Source organism: Bos mutus, chromosome 3 (genome assembly GCF_027580195.1).
Source record: "Bos mutus isolate GX-2022 chromosome 3, NWIPB_WYAK_1.1, whole genome shotgun sequence".
NCBI lineage: Eukaryota > Metazoa > Chordata > Mammalia > Artiodactyla > Bovidae > Bos > Bos mutus.
Window position 1 is genome coordinate 26,356,172 of NC_091619.1, and position 22,100 is coordinate 26,378,271.

Consider the following 22,100-nt stretch of genomic DNA (forward strand, 5'->3'; position numbering starts at 1 on the left):
TTGCAAGTGTTAATCACTCAGTTGTGTCAGACTGTTTGCAACCCCATGGACTGTAGCCCACCAGGCTTCTCTGTCCATGGAATCCTCCAGGCAAGAATATTGGAGTGGGTTGCCATTTCCTTCTCCAGGGAATTTTCCTGACCCAGGGATTAAACCTGGGTTTCCTACATTGCAGGCAGATTCTTTACCATCTGAGCCGTCAGGGAAGGTCATTAGCTAATTGAAGAGTCACTGCTTTTATGACATGTGTTCATCTCCTTAGTCAGCAAAAGAAACTCTCCTTTGATATTTGACAATGTCAACAGTTTTAGTCAATTCTATTAAAGATGCATGCTATCGAACTCTATAAACCCAGGGCATCTAGGAAATAAATATATCTGAAACCATGCCCTTTGTTTATAACTCATGTCTTCCCAATAGTGAAAGATTAAAAGTTGACTTTTTAAAAGATTTGAGCTTAAGGTAAGCTGCATGTGTGCATGCTCAGTTGCTTCAATCACGTCTGATTCTTTGTGACCCTATGTACTGTAGCTCACCAGGCTCCTTGGTCCATTGGATTCACCAAGCAAGAATGCAGGAGTGGGTTGCTATTTCTTCCTCCAGGAGATCTTCCCAACCCAGAGATTGAACCAGAGTCTTCTGGTCTCCTGCATTGCAGGTAGATTCTTTACTGCTGAGCCACCAGGGAAACCCCAAGATAAACTACCTGATAACAAAGGCAAGGAGGAAACAGAAGCACTAAAGTCAGTATCAAGTCATTGACAATTAATATGATCTCAGAGCCACTGTATGTTTGCCCCAAATGTTTCTCATGCCTTTACCTCTAAGTGATGATATCCAAACTTCCACTGGAAGACTTCTTCTTTACCATCAGTCTTGATTCTATTTATTTTTTATAGCCTTATTTTCTTGTCTTTATCTTTTTTTTTTTTTTGGCTGTGCCGGCTTTTCGTTGCTGCGCACAGGCTTTCTCTAGTTGCAGCGATCATTTGCTACTCTCTAGGTGAGATGTGGGGGCTTCTCATTGCAGTGGTTTCTTTTGTTGCAGAACCTGGGCTCTAAGGAGTGGGCTGCAGTAGTTATAGTGCTCAGGTTTAGTTCAGTCACCTGGAAAGTCCCATGGGTGAAAAAAGGAGTGTAGTTAAGGTGGAAGGAGGGGAGAAAGAGTGAATAAAATAAAGATTGAGGGTACTCCAAACCTTTTTATTTGCAGTTTGCTAAAGGCCAGTCCTGCTCTCAGTTTAGGTGAAAAAAAAAAAGGAGAAATTCACAGATAAAAAATGAAATTCTATGCCTAAGATTTCTAGGACAGGTGAGTTTGATGGTTTTGATAATTAAGACTAAGACAGCCCACCCTTATACTCCAGCCTCAGTTTGTAGCCATACAGGAGTTTCTGGTCCAGAATGTATCAGATTGCAGTAGGTGACATGAGGATGGCATGGCAGGATGTCACGTGGCCCAATGGTACTCTGAGAAAACAGCTGCAGTCACACTTTTTCATCACGGACATCCAGTGTCATATTTCACTTTTCCTTTTTAAAATTTATATTGTACATGCTCTTCCTTGTACTTAAATCTGATTGTTGTACAAAGCATCTCACTCTTCAGTCCCCACCCATGGGCCAGTGCAGGCCTGCCAGGAAAGGGATGAGTCAGTGTCTCAAAGTCCCAGTACAGTCACCAGAGGAACCTTCCATTCCTACCTGGGCAGAGTATTTGCGCCTGCAGATTCATTCACAAGTACAGATTAAACACTCTCTGTGTAGCAACTGGACCTGCCCCATGACAGATATCAGAAAGTATTAGACACAGTTCTGGTTTTGTTGTGCTTATAATTGTACTGGAGAGATAAGTCACAAATGCATGAAAATGTCAGGCCACAGCAGGATGTAGTAGGGGACTAACTTTCTAAAGAGAACTACAGTCAGTCAGGAAAATGAGAGATACCTGTAGATGAAGTGGTTAAACTCCATGAAGGTGGGGACAAAATCTAGTGTTCGATGTTGTATACACAGGGTCTTTAACATAGTGGGTGCTCAATAAATATTTGTTAAATGAATAAGTAGATAGATGGATGGATAGATGAATGGATGGATGGTTGGATGGGTAAATGGTGGATAGATGCTATTGTGAAATACTCCATAAAAGAAGTAGTTTTGGAAGATTAGCTAGACTTTTGATATAGAGGAGAAGGGAGAGGGAAAATCAGAAAAAGTTCCTCTCCAAAAGCTTCCCATATCATTCAGGATGCTGTCTTTCCCAGGTGGCACTAGTGGTAAAGAAACCGCCTGCCAATGCAGAAGACATAAGAGACACAGGTTCCACACCTGGGTTGGGAATATCCCCTGGAGGAGGGCATGAAAACCCACTCCAGTATTCTTGCCTGGAGAATCCCATGGATAAAGGAGGCTGGCAGGCTATGGTCCATGGGGTTGCAAAGAGTCAGACACGAATGAAGTGACTTAGCACACAGGCATGCAAGCTAGAGCAAACATTCAACAACTGTTGACCATTTCTGAGTCCTGAGCAATGCCGCATCTTCAGTTTCTATCAGCATCAGCGGGGAGTAAGAGCAGAGTCAAGCTAGAATCCAAAAAAGAGAAAGTGGGATATGGAAAGCAGAGAGTGGGATATGGAAAGCAGAGAGGTAACCTCAGTGTCACTGGGGGTGCCTCTTCCACCAGCCATTCCTCCGTCCATGGGGCAAGCTCACAGAGAGCCAAGATTGTCACACCCTGTCTGGGTCCATGGTAAAACTAAAGGAAAGAGAATCAACTTGTATCAATCATAGATTGGGCACAATGGTCAGTGTGAAGACAGGGAGCCAACAGGTTACAACTTTTCCCATGTTTTTCTGCTGGGCCCCGTAAGGCTTGGCTTCCAGTGTGAACCCTGAGTTTCTTCCAAGATGAGCTACTTAATTCACATCCAGAGGCTCTTAACACCAAATTAGTTGACACATCCAAGTATTCAACAACAGTACCAGACCCGTAACAAGACATATCTTACCATCTGCTTTTATGATCTATGGAGGCAGCAAGAAGTATTCAAGCTGAAGGCAGCTACTGTGTCCTCTTCTGTATTCCCAGCATCTAGCCAGTGCCTGACAAATAGGAATTACTCAGCAAATGTTTGTACAATGAAGGAGTAAGGCAGCTGTAGCTCCGTAGTGTGAATCAGCCTTCTGCTGGTCTTTCCCTGCCCTAAATCCTACTGTAAATGACTGAACTTTTGCCATCATTCTGTTCTGTTACTAGGATGAGGGTTCCTGCCTTTATCAGATCTATCCAGGACTGAACTCCTGCCCTAGGATCCAAGTCTATTATATGTTTTTTCCTGGATGGCAAGTGTCTGAATTTCTCAGATATTGTCTATTGCAAGACACCTTTGGCCTCCATTAAGACCAGGCCCTCAACGTGGTTTCATGTCTCAGTGCTCTCCTATTCTCAACCCCTCTTCACGTCTTTAATTTTTATTCCTGCTTCGAAGCTCATCTCAACCATCACCTTCTCTCTGAAGCCTACCTGGGACTGCCTTCCCTTAGGTAATGTGAACATTCCTCCTCTAGGTTCCCATGGCCTCCTGGGTGCATCTCTACCTACCACCACCTAGTAAGGTGCATTGCAATCACTCATCCACTCACCTGTCCATGCTCAACTGTGAGCAAACGGAGGACGGGGAATATATGTTCATCTTTGTATCCTCATCATCTAAGATAGGGAGAAGGCAATGGCACCCCACTCCAGTACTCTTGCCTGGAAAATCCCATGCACAGAGGAGCCTGGTAGGCTGCAGTCCATGGGGTCAAGAAGAGTCAAACACGAGTGAGCGACTTCACTTTCACTTTTCACTTTCATGCATTGGAGAAGGAAATGGCAACCCACTCCAGTGTTCTTGCCTGGAGAATCCCAGGGACAGGGGAGCCTGGTGGGCTGCTGTCTATGGGGTTGCACAGAGTCGGACACGACTGAAGTGACTTAGCAGCAGCCGAAGCATCTAAGATAGTGTCTAGCATAATATTCAATAAAAGTTTTCAATAAAAGTATTCATAGTATTCAATAAAAGTTTTTTGTTTTTTTTTAAGTGAGTGAATGAATGAATGAGTGGAAGACTTCTTCCTATCAGGGTGGTCTGAGCTGAGATGTGTTTTTCGCTATCCATCCTAGATGTCAAATGTTGCCTCTGACATTGACTATCCACCTCCCCAAGTCCCGTGGTTCAAGTGCCGGAATCTCTCTTACTTAACACTCCTCTCACAATGAGTGCTTTGACTAGCCCTATTAAGAATTTTGCGCTGCCATGTCCCATGGTAGGACACTTTGTTTAACGTTGATCATGGTAGAATCACACAGCTGCACATTGCACTTGTATAATTTCAACTATGTACTCTCAGCACTACTTATGGCTTTAGAATTTATTGATACACATTTTAAAACACTGTTTAGGTCTTAAATATAATGCCATCTATTTCATCTGGCACAAAAAAACACTCATATGTCCCAACAGCAAACAGAAAACTGTTAGATATATTTAAAGATGGCAGACTCTGTTCTGTACTTTATGGAGAGTTTTAAGGGATTTTTTTCTTTGTCTATAAAAGGATAGTTTTTGTCTAGAAGAGATTTTTACTTTACACTCTGATTTTATTGTATCTTTGAAAATTTTCCTCTGTATAGTTTAGTATCTCCAAGATAAGGATTTCTTTTTAAACATCATCACAAACCATCATCATACAAAGAAACCCAACAATAATTCCTTCATATTATCAAATACACATGAATGTCTATACATACATACATATATATGTGTGTATATATATATATATGTTTGAGGTTTTAATTGGGATCTGAATAAAGTCCATACCTTTCAATTAGTTACTCTCTTAAATTTCTTTTGGGCTTCCCGGGTAGCTCAGTGGTAAAGAGTCCACCTGCAGTGCAGGAGATGTTGGAGACATGGGGTTCAGTCCCTGGGTTGGGAAGATCCCCTGGAGGACAGCATGCCAACCCACTCCAGTATCTTTGCTGGGAAAATCACAGGGACAGAGGAACCTGGCAGAGTACAGTCCACAGGGTCGCAAAGAGTCGGATATGACAAATGACTGAGCAGCAGCAGCAGCAAATTTCTTTTAATCTGTAGGATCTTTCTCCATTGTTTTTTTAAAAAAATTACCTTGTTTTGTTGTTGTAGAAACTATATTGTTTAACTTATACTTTCCTGCAGTCTGGATTTTGCTAATTGCATCCTCATGGTGTTCTTTAACATGTTACCTTATTCCCTATGTATCCTTTAAATTGGTAGTTAGATCTGAAGGCTTAATTAGATTCAGATTTGGTTTTTTTCTTTTTTCTTTTTTTCAAAACCATTTCACAGGAGGGATTGTGTGTTTCTATCAGGAGGTGCAAAATGTCTCTTTTTTATGACCTTAGCAGCCATTGATGATAGCCATGTAGATCCATTATTTCATTGCTGCTCCTGCTAAGTCACTTCAGTCATGTCCGACTCTGTACGACCCCATAGACGGCAGCCCACGAGGCTCCCCCATCCCCGGGATTCTCCAGGCAAGAGCACTGGAGTGGGTTGTCATTTCCTTCTCCAATGCATGAAAGTGAAAAGTGAAAGTGAAGTTGCTCGGGCATGTCTGACTCATTATTTCATTAGGTTTTGCAAATTGGTGAAAATCTAATTCCAGTAAATAACACTGATGAAGCTATTTTATCGGAAGGAATGGAGAGGCAGACCTACGGAATGGACTTGTGGTCATACCTTCTTCATATATTAAATGCAATACTTCTAAAAGGCAGATTTTTCTTCATCTAATGTTTTTTTAATCCTAAGCTACAGTTTGTTTAGGAGTCAATAATAAATATCCAATTGTTTTATTTCTGTTTTCAGTCATTCTCTAATATCCTTCAGAGGCAATCAATTAAAAAATGAACTCATGGATTTAAATATATTCGATGCATTTCATTCCACGGCGGTCATTTTCCTTACTGATGCTCAAATTGTTCCCTTTCCACCCAAAGAGAGACTGTTCAATTGGCCCACTGCCCTTTTGACATGATCCCAGTAGTTGCTGATGGCTATTTTTGACTTTGGTATGACAAGATGCTTCAGGCTTATCTTGTACATTCCACCCCCCGATCTGGAATCAGCCTTTTCTCTAAGAAGCCTGATTCCTTTTAGTGGGAAATCATGCTTCTAAGCAAAATTTGGGTCCTAGAGGGGCTCAATAATATTGCTTTGCTCACTGCCTCTAAGTCTTTTTGGTGAGCTAGAAAAATCATGATTTTATAGAGATACCACCAGTTCATATAATACCATAGTAACACTTTAATATTTAAAATTTTAAATATAAATATAAATGTGTACATATTAATATATGTATATGTTTGAACCGTATGTGTATCCTCTATTCATAGATAAAAAGATGAATTACTCTACATGCTTTTCTTCACCATGCCTTTTGTTACTTAACAGTAAATCCTGGGGATCTCACCATTGTCGTATTGTAATGTATGAAGAGAATCACCATTCCTTTATACAGGTGCATAAGTGTTCCATTCATAGATACAGCATAATTTATTCAAGCAGTCTCCTACAGACAGATATTTGGTTGGTGTAGGCTTTTGCTACTAATAGGACTACAATGGATTGCTTTGTGAAAATATCTTTTCATTATTTTGCAGGTGTATCTTTGGGAAATATTCCTAGAAGTAGATTGCCAGAATAAAGAACAAATACATAGATAATTTTACTAGATCTTGCCAAATTCCCCTTCATAGGATTCAACACTTTATATCTCCACCAGCGATTTTGAGAGAACCTAATTCCCCATAGGCTTGCCAATAGACTTTGTTGCCAGAATTGAATTTTTGCCAATCTGATAGATGAGAAATGATATCCCAGTGTGGTTTCTCCTGTCATGAGCAGGACTGAACATTTTCCCATAACACTTAAGAGCTATTTCCATGTTTTTTGTTCAGTAGTCTATATCTTTAGCTTATTTTTCTATAGGGTTGCTGGCTTTTTTCTTCTCTATTTTTAATATATTATATATATTAGCTATTAATCTGTGATGTAAGTTGCAAACATTTTTCCTAGTTTATCTCTTGTCTTTTATTTTACTTGTGTTATTTTTCCATGTGGAATTTTTAAAAATTATGTAATCACATTTGTCACTTTTTTCCTTAATCATATTTAGATTAAGTTTTCACTACTTTCAAATTATTAAAATAGCCACTTTTTTGGTACTTGTATTTGTATGATCCATTTGGAATTTAACCTAGTGAGCAAATGTAAGGGATACATCCAATTTTATTATTTTCCATGTGGTGATTCAATTATCCTGCTGCTGCTACTGCTGCTAAGTCACTTCAGTCGTGTCCGACTCTGTGCGACCCCATAGATGGCAGCCCACCAGGTTCCGCCATCCATGGGGTTTTCCAGGCAAAAGTACTGGAGTGGGGTGCCATTGCCTTCTCAGTCAATTATCCTAATACCACTTAAAAAATATTGATCTTTCTCTCTGCTGATTTGAGATGATGTTTTTATTGTATACAAAACATTCATTAACAATAGGATCTATTTAGTTTTTCTTTTGTTTTATTTGTCTGCTGCTGCTAAGTCGCTTCAGTCCTGTCCGACTCTGTGCGACCCCATTGAAGGTAGCCCACCAGGCTCCCCCGTCTCTGGGATTCCTCAGGCAAGAACACTGGAGTGGGTTGCCATTTCCTTCTCCAGTGCATGAAAGTGAGAAATAAAAGTGAAGTGGCTCAGTCGTGTTCGATTCTTCTTGACCCCATGGACTGCAGCCCACCAGGCTCCTCCATCCACGGGATTTTCCAGGCAAGAGTACTGGAGTGGGGTGCCATTGCCTTCTTCGTAATTAGTCTGTCTACTCACACACTAACATAAGTCTATTTTAAAGGTTTTATAGTATGTTTTAGTGTCCAGTCTAACTGAATTCTCTTTTTCAGGGTTATCCTATCTATTCTTATTTATTTGTTCTTCAAATGAATTTTCTAACCAAATTGTCTAGGTCTAAAAAATAACCTGAGAGGATTTTTTGGGGGGATTGCATCATACATAATAATTAGAGAGAATTAACATCTTTATAAAATTGAGTCTTTCTATATAAGAACATGGAATATTTGCGTTTGTTCAGGTCTACCTTTGTATCATTAAGAAGAGTTTTAGAGTTTTATGACATTCCTTGTTAATTTTCTGCCTAAATATTTTATTTTTTTATTTGTTATCATAAATGGATTCTCCTCTTCCATTATACCTCACACTGTTTTTTGTTTATATATGTAATATAAAAGCTATTGAGTTTATGTTAATTTTATAACTTGCTACTCTATTAAATTCTTTTATTATTTTAATACTTTCTACATCTATTTTTTAGGGTTTTCAATAATTATGTTTCCTGAAAATAAAGATAGTTTTATTTCTTTCTAATTCTTATGCTTCAATTGCTTTCTCTCTCAACTAATTATATTGATTAGCCACTCCAATGCAATATTAAATAGTCAAGAACTTAGAACCTAAAACCAATGTAAGAAATGAGTCCACTATATTTTAAACAAACTCTGTCTTAAGGAAATGATTAAGAGAGTTAAGCTATTGTGTCTATGCCAGTCTAAAACATGTTATAGAGTACAGTCTTTTACATAAATAATGTGGGAACTTTCAGTGGTGATCAATCCCTCTTCATAGCATGTGAGAACACGTCTCCCTTGAACTCCTGAATATAAGTAAATCCTAAAGCTTCAGTTTAGTTCAGTTTAGTTGCTCAATCATGTCCGATTCTTTGCAACCCCATAGACTGCAGCACACCAGGCTTTCCTGTCCATCACCAGCTCCTGGAGCTTACTCAAATTTATGTCCATTAAGTCAGTGATGCCATCCAACTATCTCATCCTCTGTCATCCCTTTCTCCTCCTGCCTTCAATTTTTCCCAGCAGCAGGGTCTTTTCCAATGAGTCAGTTCTTCATGTCAGGTGGCCAAAGTATTGGAGTTTCAGCTTCAGCTTCAGCATCAGTCCTTCCAATGAATATTCAAGACTGATTTCCTTTAGGATTGACTGGATCTCCTTGCGTCCAAGGGACTCTCAAGAGTCTTCTCCAACACCACAGTTCAAAAGCATCAATTCTTTGGTGCTCAGGTTTCTTTATAGTCCAACTCTCATATCCATACATGACTACTGTAAAAACTATAGTTTTGACTAGACAGACCTTTGTTGGTAAAATAACATCTCTGCTCTTCAATATGCTGTCTAGGTTGGTCATAGCTTTTCATCCAAGGAGCAAGTGTCTTTTAATATCATGGCTAGAGTCACCATCTGCAGTGATTTTGGAGCCCCCCAAAATAAAGCCTGTCACTGTTTCCATTGTTTCCCCATCTATTTGCCATGAAGTGATGGGACCAGATGCCATGATCTTACTTTTCTGAATGGTGAGTTTTAAGCCAACTTTTTCACTCTCCTCTTTTACTTTCATCAACAGGTTCTTTAGTTGTTCTTTGCTTTATTCTATAAGGGTGGCATCATCTGTGTATCTAAGGTTATTGATATTTCTCCCACAATCTTGATTCCAGCTTGTGCTTCATCCAGCCCAGCATTTAGCATGATGGGATCCTTCCTGAATTAAGCCTTAAAACTCTCATGGGAACTCACTATGGAAAGTCTCAGATTTATCCCATGAGTAAATGCAATGATGCTTCCAATCCTTTAACCATTTCTAACATTGATTTCTAAAGTTTTGTTTTATAGCAACATCTTACCCATTCAGACTTTTAGAAAAAAAAAAATCAGTCTAAAGAAGTGGAAATTAGAATTATAAAAAGCTTGCCAGATATTTGACATTGTTCATCTGGATAAGGTGGTAGTGACACATTCTGGTGTCAGGTGTAGCTTCAGAGCCCAGGGATCTGTGGGGCTCCAGGTCATAAGGGTCTTTACTGACCTAGCAGTTTAAGGCCAGGGCTTAAGTGCATGTTCTCATCTGCCTCAGAAATAAGACTCAGTCCCCATGCTTTGGTTCTTTGTCTGCGTGTTTTGGACAGACTGGCATAGAGTTAAGAACATGGACCTTGGATAGACCTAAAATCAAATACTGGTTCCCATACTTATTATGTATCCGGTTTTCAGAAAATTATTGAACACATTTATTTTGTTTTGTTTGTCTGTAAAATGAAGATATTTCTTAGTTCCTTGATTATTATAAGGATTAAATGAGACAATGTACACAAAGTGCTTAGCAGAGTGTTTGTCTCAATAGATGGTAATTATTATTTCTACTATTAAATTAATAGAAAATGCCAAATAAGTAGCACATCAGTGCTATTGCAGTTTCAGCCACAGCAATTAAATCCTCAAACAGGGATGTCTCTGAGTCACTACCACTACAAGGCAAACTTAGAAATGCATGTGTGCGTGCCAGCCGCTAAGTCATGTCCAGTTCCTTGCCACCCCATGGACTGTAGCCTGCCAGGCTCATTTGTCCATGGGATTCTCCAGGCAAGAATACTGAAGTGGGTTACCATTTCCTTCTCCAGGGGATCTTCCCAATCCAGGGATTGAACCTGCATCTTCTGCATTGGTAGGCAGATGCTTTACCGCTGAGCTATCTGGGAAGCCCCTAGAAAAGTATAAGAAGCAGCATAGTGACCACTTCCTACTGTAAAGTAGATGGAATAATTGGTTTTTAGTTAAAATTCCAATCAAAAAATTACTTTTCCCTCTCATTACTCCTGAACTTTCAAGAAATCAGTCCACTCTCCAGTATCCACTCCAGTGCGAGAAGGCTGAGGCCCTAATGCTGTGTAGGTCTTGGGAAGTTAGACTGGAAAGGGAGCTAAAGGTTGAGACTGGGGTGAGAGTCCAGCCAGAAACAAAGTGTTGGTATGAAGCATCAAGGCCAATCTAGCAGGCAGAGGCAAAACTAGAGCCAGGAGTCAGCCACTGGCCACCAACTGGAAGTGGTGAGGAAATTTGTAGTCAACAGCTGGCAAGGTCACCGAGGCAACAGTGAGAAAGAACTCTCTGGCAGCAACTTGCTGTGAAGGACGCCACAAAGTTTCAGACAGATAAGCTGGAAGCACAGTGCCATGGATGGACGGCCTAGGCAAGGGTGCCAAACGATGAAGTCATTTTCGGGTTTGCCATTTAGAAGTTGGAAGTGACTTGCAAAAATTGAGGGAGAAAAACCTATCTAGCAATGTCGTTTTACATAAGCTAAGATTCCCATAAAAAATCACATATTCTAGATCACTCAGTAATTTTACCTTCTTTGCTCAAATGTTAAGTGATACAAAATTTGGTGCTGGAAGTGGGTACTATTGTAATAAATTCTAACCTACGCAGCATAAGTCTGGAGACAGAATAGCAGGCAGAAGTCCAATAGGCTCAAGGAGGCCATGGTAACAGCCTAAAGAAAAGTGACAAATTGTTACTGACAGCTGGACGAAAGGGGGACTCACGGTGCACAGTGGTAGAAATTTTTGCGACGCTGTCTTCTGTGAAAATATGGGAGATTGGAAATGGATATAATAGACAAGATGATTTAGTTAAAACTATATCTGAGCAGAAAGTTGAGGAATTTACCTGAATATTTCTAGTTGTACAGCATAGGGTACTGATGGACATAATCAGAAATAGGAATTATTAAGTTTTGAAGCAGAACTTGGCGAAAATATATAGGTTTGAGAACAATTTTCCACCAACAAAATTTTCTCTAAGTGAGAAATGACCTTAAGGCAGAGATCAAAAAAATGTGAGCTCAGGGTAAAGTTGAAGCCAAGTTTATAAGTGTAAAACCCTTTGCTAAGAGTTTAGATATACTGTAGACAGTGCCTAACAGATTTAGAAAAATAGCCTTTTTCAATATCTCAGGTGTACACCTCCAAGATCCTCTCTTGGGCGCGTAAGAGAGCATCTAGGAATGATCAGGTTTCTGTCCCTCAGCAGTTTCATGGAGAACTCAGGGAAGAAGGATTTTGAGATTTGAAGGTACAGCTTTTGTATAATGAAGTGAATTATAAATTGGTACCTGAGAAACTCAATAAATTAAAACTTTACACTAGGTTGGCCCTAAAGGATTAAAGACAATGTAAAATAAAGACATATAAAATAAAATTATATGTACATAATTTCTATGGACAGGAAACAGCTTGGTAAAACTACTCTTGCAAGCATGGACTTTTCTCAGGGAAATGTAGAGATCACTGAAAGGGTGAAGCTTAGAATCATGGAGTACAACACCCAGAGAGCAAGACAGCCCTAATCAAAGAGCTGGCAACATATTCCCTGATACCTTTCAGAACTGCCATAGACCAGTGACTGCTCTGGCTTCACCTTTTTGAACAGCAGTATCAATTGCAGTCATTCAATACCCATCACACCGTTATATGTCAGGTGTGGGATGGGAGGAGAGAACTTATCTTTTTAGCTCATAAGTCTTCAAATTGCATATGGACATGATTTAGATGATACAACATTGGACCATGAGCCCAAGTCTCATGCTGTAATGAGATGGGAATTTAAGGTATTCAGGGAAAGGAGTATGTTGCTAGTAGGAAGGATATAAGATGGAGAACTGTGGCCAATTGTATTTCCCAAAGAGAACCACAACAATATCTACCATCCACATGCTCATCTTTAATGTGACCTTGTCATTTCCTATTTGTCACTCTACTGAGAGATGGAAATTAATTTCCCTCTCCTTGAATCTAGGTTAAATAAGAGAATGAGGTGGAAATAACACTGCATGAATTTTGATACTAGATTAAACGTTTTCATCTTCAGTTTTTGACTTTTAGAACACTCACTCTGGATGCTTCCTCTCAGGTTGGTCTCTCTTAGAAGCCACGTCTATGATCTAAGGATCCTAAGCCACCTGAAGAGATCACGTGGGGGTCTAACAGCTCCAGCTGAGCCCAAGCATCAAATCCACAGGCATCAGTTATCTGAGTAAGAATGATTCCAAATGATCGTATTTTGCAGGTGTTAGAGTCAACCCCAGTCAAGGTCCCAGATAAGAGAGCAGAAACAAGCTATCCTTGCAGCATCCTTGAATTTCTGATCTACAGAATCCATGAGCTTTGCGAAAAGCCACTTTGGGTCATGAAGTTTGAAGTGGTTTTGCTATACAGCAGCAGATTACCAATAGAGTGCCTGAGAGTTGGGACTTTGTACAAGAAAATGATGGTTCATCAAAGATCAAAGATCAACCTGGGATAAGAAAAGAACACCTTTTGACATCTACATGAAAATATCAAGAGAACCTGGAAGAATATATTCAAATAGAACTGGAACACAGAATATCTGTACCGCTGACACAGAGGATTAAACAGTTTCAAGAGGGGAAGGAACTAGACATGAATTTTTAGACCCTGTAATATATCATCTGTAGATTGTTGTATGTACATAGGCCTTAATTGTACCGTAAAATGTAAAAAGGTTCTCATTCCAGACTTTTGATTCCACTATTCTTAATTATTTTTCGTTCTATGATTTTAAATCCAAACAAGAAAAAATAAAACCAAAGAAATCTTTCAGATGTGAACACCTGCTTCCAGTGATGAAGAAATAAGGTGATCTGGAATTATATTCCCATGGGACCCGATCTAAAAACTGGAAAACATATAGGAAACAACTATTTTCAGACACTGGATGATAGCAGAAGAGTGCAGTCAGTGAGAAAAAGGAGACAAATGAGGTGAGGCTTACCAGTGCCTACGCTTTCTGTCTGGGGGTAATTCCAAGACTGGGGTACAGGAAGGAGAAGCCCCAAAAGACTCCACCAATCCTGTTTTTCTTTTAAACATATAACTGTATTATCTTTTATTTAAAATTATTTTTATTTTTATACAGTTTTTAAAGGTTGTTTTCTCTTTACAGTTATTGCAAAATATTGGCTATATTCCCCACGTTGTATAATACCTTCTAGAGCCTATCTGACAGCCGACAGTTTGTACTCCCACTCCCCCAATCTTGTTTTTTGAAAAGACAACTATCAGAGTTCTGGAAAGCTGAAGCAGCAAGAATTTCAAGGCTAGAATGTACAAGAGAAGAGAGTGACTCCAAGGAAGAGCTCCAGAAATCTGAAGAAGAATTGAATACCTATCTGTATACATGTAGAGTAAATCCAGTGAAGTTTTGCATGAATAACATCTGAAACAAGAGCAATTACTCAAAATTATATGATGATTTCAAGAGCTCTCACAGGGCTGGGAATGGTAAAAATTCTCTTTGGACAAATTGGAGAAATGTTTATATAATACATGGGGCATAAAATACAGTCTCCAGAAATATCCAAACTTACAATTAGGACTAAACTAGCCTGAAATGAAGACAACTCCGGTCCTGCCTTAAAAGAGTTTAAAAACAAACTGCAAGAAGCTCAAACTAATCTGCAATACCTTAATTGCCTGCTGATAAAAGTTAAACACTCTTTAAAGTAACATCAAAATATAGCATCCAACAAGATAAAATTCACAATTTCTAGCCTCTACTCTAATATTGCTAATATACAAAGCAACAGATTTACCTACAACTAGGACAAAAGTCAGAAACAGACCAAGAGAAAAACAGTACTGATGGAATTAGCAGCAAAGACTTTAAAACTATTATAAATACGCTCCTGAATTTGTAACTGACTGAATTGTGTCACCACTCAAAATCCATATGTTGACGTCTTAATCCCCAATGTAACTGTACTTAGAGATAGGGCCTATAAGAAGTTAATTAAGATTAAGTGAGGTCATGAGGGTGGGGCCCTGATAAAACAGGATCAGTGTCCTTACAAGAAGAGACACCAGTGCTTTCTCTGCCTCTGCCTCTCTATCTTTCTCTGCTTCTGTTTTTCTCACTCTCTCCTCTACCCATGTGAGGACACAGTGAGAAGATTGCTATCTGCAAGCCAAGAAGAGAGTTCTAACCAGGTACCAAATAGACAAGCATCTTGGACTTGCGAACTTCCAGAACCGTGAGAAATAAATTTCTGTTTAAGCCACCAAATCTGGGGTATTCTAATATGGCATCTCAAGCAGACCAATACACTTCTTCTGCTCAAGAATGTAAAAGAAAACATCATCATGATGAGGAGAAGATAAAGACTCAGAAAAATTTAAGTAAAAAATACAATAACTGAAATGAAAAATAAATTGGTTGACATTGAGAAAATACTACAGAAGTAAGCATCACTGAAGTTGAACACATAACAATAGATGCTATCAAAAATGAAGTGCAGAGAGAAAAAAAGAATGAGAAAAAGTGAGCAGAGATTCACTGACCCATGGGACAATATCAGTGATCTAACATATTGAATATATATTCAATTTACAAATGGAGTCCCAAAAGAACAGGAAAGAAAAAGCAGATAATATATTTGAAGAAATAATGACCATTGTTTTTCCAAATTTGATGAAAAGTGTGAGTCTACAGATTAAGAAACCCAACAAATCTCAAGCAGAATAAACATAAAGAAATCACACTATGGTATGTAATAATCAGATTTCTGAGAACCAGAGATAAAGAGAAAATACTAAAACAAGCCAGAGGGGAATAAATAATTATACAGAGAAACCAATATTTGAATGATGGTAGACTTCTCATCAAAAAGAGTAGGACAGAATACAATGGACTGACATCCTTAAAAATTTAAGTATTTAATGCCACTGAACCACACACGTTAAAAATATAAATTAAAATGGTAACTTTTATATTATGCTCATTTTACCATAATAAAAAAGAAATATCAAAAAATTCAATCTAGAATCCTATATTCAGCAAAAATATCTTTCAAAACTGAGCATGAAATAATGCTAAAAAATCTCTGAAATGTTATCAGATGTTAACAGATTATCATGCCATATTATAACCAAAAATGTTTAAAGTTCTTCAGATAAAACTAATAATAGGAATTTGAATTTGACTTAGGACTAATGATCATCAGAATACAAAAATAATTTTTTTATTAAAAAAATCTTTTAAAAAGATGATTAGATGGCTTAAAGTAAAATTAATCATGTTGTTGCTATTGTTCAGTCACTAACTCGTGTCCAACTCTTTGTAAACCCATGGATTGCAGCACACCAGGTTACCCTGTCCTTCACTATCTCAGTTTGCTCAGATTCATGTTTATTGAATTGGTGATGCTATCAAACCATCTCATTCTCTGCCACCCCCTTCTCCTTTTGTCTTCAATCTTTCCCAGCATCAGGGTCTTTTCCAATGAGCTGGTTCTCATCAGGACTTTAGTGTTTATAAGATAATGAAGAAATAAACAGATGACAACATAGCATAAAGGAAAAGAGGTGAAAGGGAAGTTAATGATGGTGAGATCTTTATAATGTCAATGAAGAGGTATAGTGCTATCTCAAGGTGGACTGTAAAAAGTCAAAGATGCTTATTGTAAGCACAAGAGTAACCACTAAAATAATGAAATGAAGAAGTGTAGCTAGTAAGTCAAGAGGAAGTACACTTGAATTAGTAAAACTACTTGATTAATTTTTTTAAAAGTAAGAAATAAAGGAGATCCAACCAGTCCATTCTGAAGGAGATCAGCCCTGGGATTTCTTTGGAAGGAATGATGCTGAAGCTGAAACTCCAGTACTTAGGCCACTTCATGCGAAGAGTTGACTCATTGGAAAAGACTGATGCTGGAAGGGATTGGGGGCAGGAGGAGAAGGGGACAACAGAGGATGAGATGGCTGGATGGCATCAGTGACTCGATGGACGTGAGTCTGAGTGAACTCTGGGAGTTGGGGATGGACAGGGAGGCCTGGCATGCTGAGATTCATGGGGCCGCAAAGAGTCGGACACGACTGAGCGGCTGAACTGAACTGAACTGAACGGAAGAAATAAAGAATAAAGAATTGGTAGACAAAATAGGAAACAAATATCAAAGTGGTATTTAACTTAAGTAATTAAATGTTTAACAGGTAAAATATTTAATGTTTAATTAAATGTTTAACTTAAGTAATTAAATGTTATGGTCAAAGCACTCCAATTAAAATGCAGAGGGAGTTCCATGGTGGTCCAGTGGCTAAGACTCTGCACTCTCAATACAGGGGGCCTAGTTTCGATATCTGGTCAGAAAACTAGATTCCATATGCCACAACTAAGAGTTTATATGCCACAACTAAAGAGCCTATGTGCTGGGAGACATTGTCCAACCAAATAAATAAATAGATATTTTAAAAATAATAATAAATAAAATACAGACATCATAAGATTTGATTTAAAAAAGACCCCAAACAAAAATAAAACAAAAGCCACAACTGAATCCAGATACATGTTACCTACAAATATGCACTTGACATATAAAGACACTGATAGGAAAAATATACTATGCAAACATCAAACAAAAGAAAGTTGAAGTGGACTTAATATCAGAAATGGGATTCAGGAAAAGAAATAATATCAAGTATAAAGATGGATATTTTATAATGATAATGGTTTTGATTTATCAAGGAGACATATTGACAATAGCAATCATTTCACTATATACAGTTAACTCCTGAACAATATAGATTTGAACTGTGCAGTCCGTCTATACACAGATTTTTTTCAATAAACATAGTACCTAGATTTTCATTTTCTAGATTTCTAAATTAACTAAGGGTGGGGGAAATTTTGTGTTCAATTAGAGCTCACAACATTGTGAAATCAAAAGAACAAGGGTTTGAGTCCTAATTCTATCCAAACTGTTTCATCTTCCTGCCCTTGGTTGCATCGTTTATCAATTCCTTTGTTTTTTCTTTTTTTAAATGCTACTTATTTATTTATTTTTGGCTGTGCTGAGTTGTGGCAAGCGGGGGCTACTCTCTAGTTGCGGTGCTCGGGATCTAGAATGGGTGGGCTGAGTAGCTGTGGCTTCCAGGCTCCAGAGCATGGACTCAGTAATTGTGGAGCATGAGCTTAGTTACTCTGTGGCATGTGGGATCTTCCCAGAGCAGAGATCGAACCTGTGTCTCCTATATTGGTAGGGTGATTTTTTTTTTTACCATTGAACCACCAGTGAAGCCCAGTTCGTTTGTTTGTTTGTTTTTAATTTTATTTTATTTTTAAACTTTACAATATTGTATTAGTTTTGCCAAATATCGAAATGAATCCACCACAGGTATACATGTGTTCCCCATCCTGAACCCTCCTCCCTCCTCCCTCCCCATACCATCCCTCTGGGTCGTCCCAGTGCACCAGCCCCAAGCATCCAGTATCGTGCATCAAACCTGGACTGGCAACTCGTTTCATACATGATATTATACATGTTTCAATGCCATTCTCCCAAATCTTCCCACCCTCTCCCTCTCCAACAGAGTCCATAAGACTGTTCTTTACATCAGTGTCTCTTTTGCTGTCTCGTACACAGGGTTATTGTTACCATCTTTCTCAATTCCATATATATGCGTTAGTATACTGTATTGGTGGTTTTCTTTCTGGCTTACTTCACTCTGTACAATAGGCTCCAGTTTCATCCACCTCATTAGACCTGATTCAAATGTATTCTTTTTAACGGCTGAGTAATACTCCATTGTGTATATGTACCACAGCTTTCTTATCCATTCATCTGCTGATGGACATCTAGGTTGCCTCCATGTCCTGGCTATTATAAACAGTGCTGTGATGAACACTGGGGTACACGTGTCACTTTCCCTTCTGGTTTCCTCAGTGTGTATGCCCAGCAGTGGGATTGCTGGGTCATAAGGCAGTTCTGTTTCCAGTTTTTTAAGCAATCTCCACACTGTTCTCCATAGTGGCTGTACTAGTTTGCATTCCCACCAATTTTTGAAGCAATGAAAGTAGTACCTGGGCTCCGCCTGTGCTGCCGCCACCTCTGCCGCTGCTTAGGGCCCGGCTCCACTCCTCCTCCTTCTCTGCCTTCTTTCCTGAGCGCTGCCCGGCCGGCCGCCATGGAGAACGTGGCCGACATGAAACTGTAGGACATCCTGGGCGTCCCGCCTGGCGCCAGCGAGAACGAGCTGAAGAAGGCATACAGAAAGTTAGCCGAAGAATACCATCCTGATAAGAATCCAAATGCTGGTGACAAATTCAAAGAAATAAGTTTTGCATATGAAGTACTATCAAATCCTGAGAAGTGCAAACTATATGACAGATATGGAGAACAAGGTCTTCGGGAAGGTACCGGTGGAGGTGGTGGCATGGACGATATTTCCTCTTACATCTTTGGTAGAGGATTATTTAGCTTCATGGGTAATCAGAGCAGAAGTCGAAATGGCAGAAGAGAAGACATGATGCACCCACTCAAAGTATCTTTAGAAGACCTGTATAATGGCAGGACAACCAAACTACAACTTAGCAAGAATGTACTCTGTAGAGCAAGCAGTGGCCAAGGTGGGAAGTCTGGAGCTGTTCAGAAGTGTAGTGCTTGTCCGGGTCGAGATTTACGCATCATGATCAGACAGCTGGCTCCAGGGATGGTACAGCAGATGCAGTCTGTGTGTTCTGACTGTGATGGAGAAGGAGAGGTAATTAATGAAAAGGACCGCTGTAAAAAATGTGAAGGGAGGAAAGTGATGAAAGAAGTCAAGATTCTTGAAGTCCACTTAGACAAAGGCATGAAACATGGACAGAGAATTACATTTACTGGGGAAGCAGACCAGGCCCCAGGAGTGGAACCAGGAGACATTGTTCTTTTGCTACAAGAAAAAGAGCATGAGGTGTTCCAGAGAGATGGGAATGATTTGCACATGACATATAAGATAGGACTTGCTGAAGCTCTTTGAGGATTTCAGTTCCCATTTAAGCACCTTGATGGACGTCAGATTGTGGTGAAATACCCCCCGGCAAAGTAATTGAACCAGGATGTGTTCGTGTAGTTCGAGGTGAAGGAATGCCACAATATCGTAATCCCTTTGAAAAAGGTGATCTTTACATAAAGTTTGATGTGCAGTTTCCTGAAAACAACTAGATCAACCCAGATAAACTTTCTGAATTAGAAGATCTTCTGCCATTTAGACCAGAAGTTCCAAATGTTATTGGAGACACTGAGGAGGTAGAGCTTCAAGAATTTGATAGCACTCGGGGCTCAGGAGGCAGCCAGGGGCATGAAGCCTATAATGATAGCTCTGATGAAGAAAGCAGTAGCCATCATGGACCAGGAGTGCAATGTGCCCGTCAGTAAACTCTGCAAACAAATTGCACAGGTGGAATTTCTTTCCACATTGGCCTGATTTGTTTTCCGCAATCCAGCTGGAGCGTCTGGTCAACCCAGATGAACTGATGGACATCTGTTGGTCTATGTGTAACTTTTAAAATTGGTATAGTATCTACAGAGTGTATAATTTAAACTAACCACAAAGCTTTCCATCTTCATTTCGACTGTTCTATAGCAGAATAAAGCACTTGAAAGGAAACAAGACTCCCTTTCACACATGGGTTATAAGTTTCAGTCCTGATATCTGTGCTTGATTTTTATCAGTTTTGTGTAGATTTTATGTTTCATATTTTAAATTCAATTCCCACATTGTAAAGTTTGTGTACAGTTCGTCCTGAAGCTTTGTGTTTGGCTGCACCTGCATAAGCTGCTACAAATAGAATAAAGAATTTCATAGCCTGTGTCTATCATTTAGATGCATGGGAAAATGGGCTTTGCACACAATAGGTTTGGAGCTGACTGGGAACAATGGAAAAAATATCATTAGGTGAGCTGTGGTTGTAAAGTTTTGGGCGGGGTGGGGGGTATTTCTTTTTCTTTCTTTCTTTCTCCCCCGCCCCCACCTGTTTTTTTTTTTTTTTTTTTTTTACCATCTTGTGAAAGGCTTCTGGAACTGAATAATAAAAAGCAGTTGGTGTAAATTAAAAAAAAAAAAAAGTAGTACTTGGATTTTTGACTGCTTGGGGTTAGCTCCCCCAACATCCAAATTGTTCAAGGGTCAACTGTATATGTTTATTAAATCATCATGTTGTACACCTTAAGCATATAATTTTTATTAAAAATCAATCCAGAAAAAGAAGACAGACAATATTAAATATATGCATATCTAATAACAAAGGTTTTTAAATAATTAAATAAAAATGGATAAAACTGAAAGTACAGGTAGATTATGAGTATAGTTACAGATTTTAATATTCCTCAGTAATCATACAACAGGTAGACAAACCATCTTAATTGATGTTTATAGAACATAGCACCCAACTACAGTAGAATAAACATTTTTAAGTGAACATAAAACATTCACCTAGATCATACTCTGGGCCCTAAAATAGGTCTCAATAAATTCAAGAGGCTTGAAATCATATGAAGAATATTCTTTCACTGCAACAGAAACAAACCAGAATTAATAACAGAAAGTTAGCTGGGAAATCCCCAAATATTGGGAAATTAAACCACACAGTTAAAAATACACTATGGGTCAAAAAAGAAATCACAAGGGAAATTAGAAAATATTTTGAACTGAAATAAAAATGAAAACACAACATAAAATTCATGGGATGAGGCTAAAACAATGCTTAGAGGGAAATTTATAGCATTAAATGATTATATGAGTAAAAAGTTCTTAAATCAATTATCTAAACTTCTGCCTTTTGAAGCAAGAAAAATAAAAGTAAATTAAACTTGAAGTAAATTGAAAACAAATAATAAAGATGTAAGGAAACCAAAAAGTTTAAAATGGACAAATAAAGAAAAAGCTATGAAGCCAATAGCTGGTTCTCTGAATACATCAATAAAATTGATAAGCCTGAAGTTTATTCGCCTGGAACTTCCCCAGTGTTAATGCTGAATGTTCCAGATTTCAGGATCCATTCAGGTTTGAATGAACTGGCACAGTTGGTCACTCTGCGGTACACAGATTGATCAGGAAGTAGAAAAAGAAGGTGCAAATTAACAACATCAAGAATGAGACATATTTAATCTGTGTAATTCTTTTTGGGACACTTACTTGGCCTTTTCAGAATGATCAGCAGCACCCCTGGTCTCTACCCACTAGATTCCAGCAACATCCTAAATTTGTGACAAATGATGACATCTCTAGTCATTCGTACATGTCCCCTGGATGGGCAAAATGACCCTCACTTGAGAACCACTGATCTGATCCACATGGGTCAACTGATTAGCAACAGCAGCACCAATG

General features: G+C 38.8%; 2 pseudogenes; one reads left to right on the forward strand and one right to left on the reverse strand.

Annotated features, from left to right (window-relative positions):
• The window catches only part of LOC102287759 (ATP synthase subunit beta, mitochondrial-like), a 38,772-nt pseudogene extending 19,853 nt beyond the window's left edge, over nucleotides 1–18,919 (reverse strand).
• LOC102288044 (dnaJ homolog subfamily A member 2 pseudogene) lies at nucleotides 18,918–20,151 on the forward strand (annotated as a pseudogene).
• Nucleotides 20,152–22,100: the final 1,949 nt, after the last annotated feature.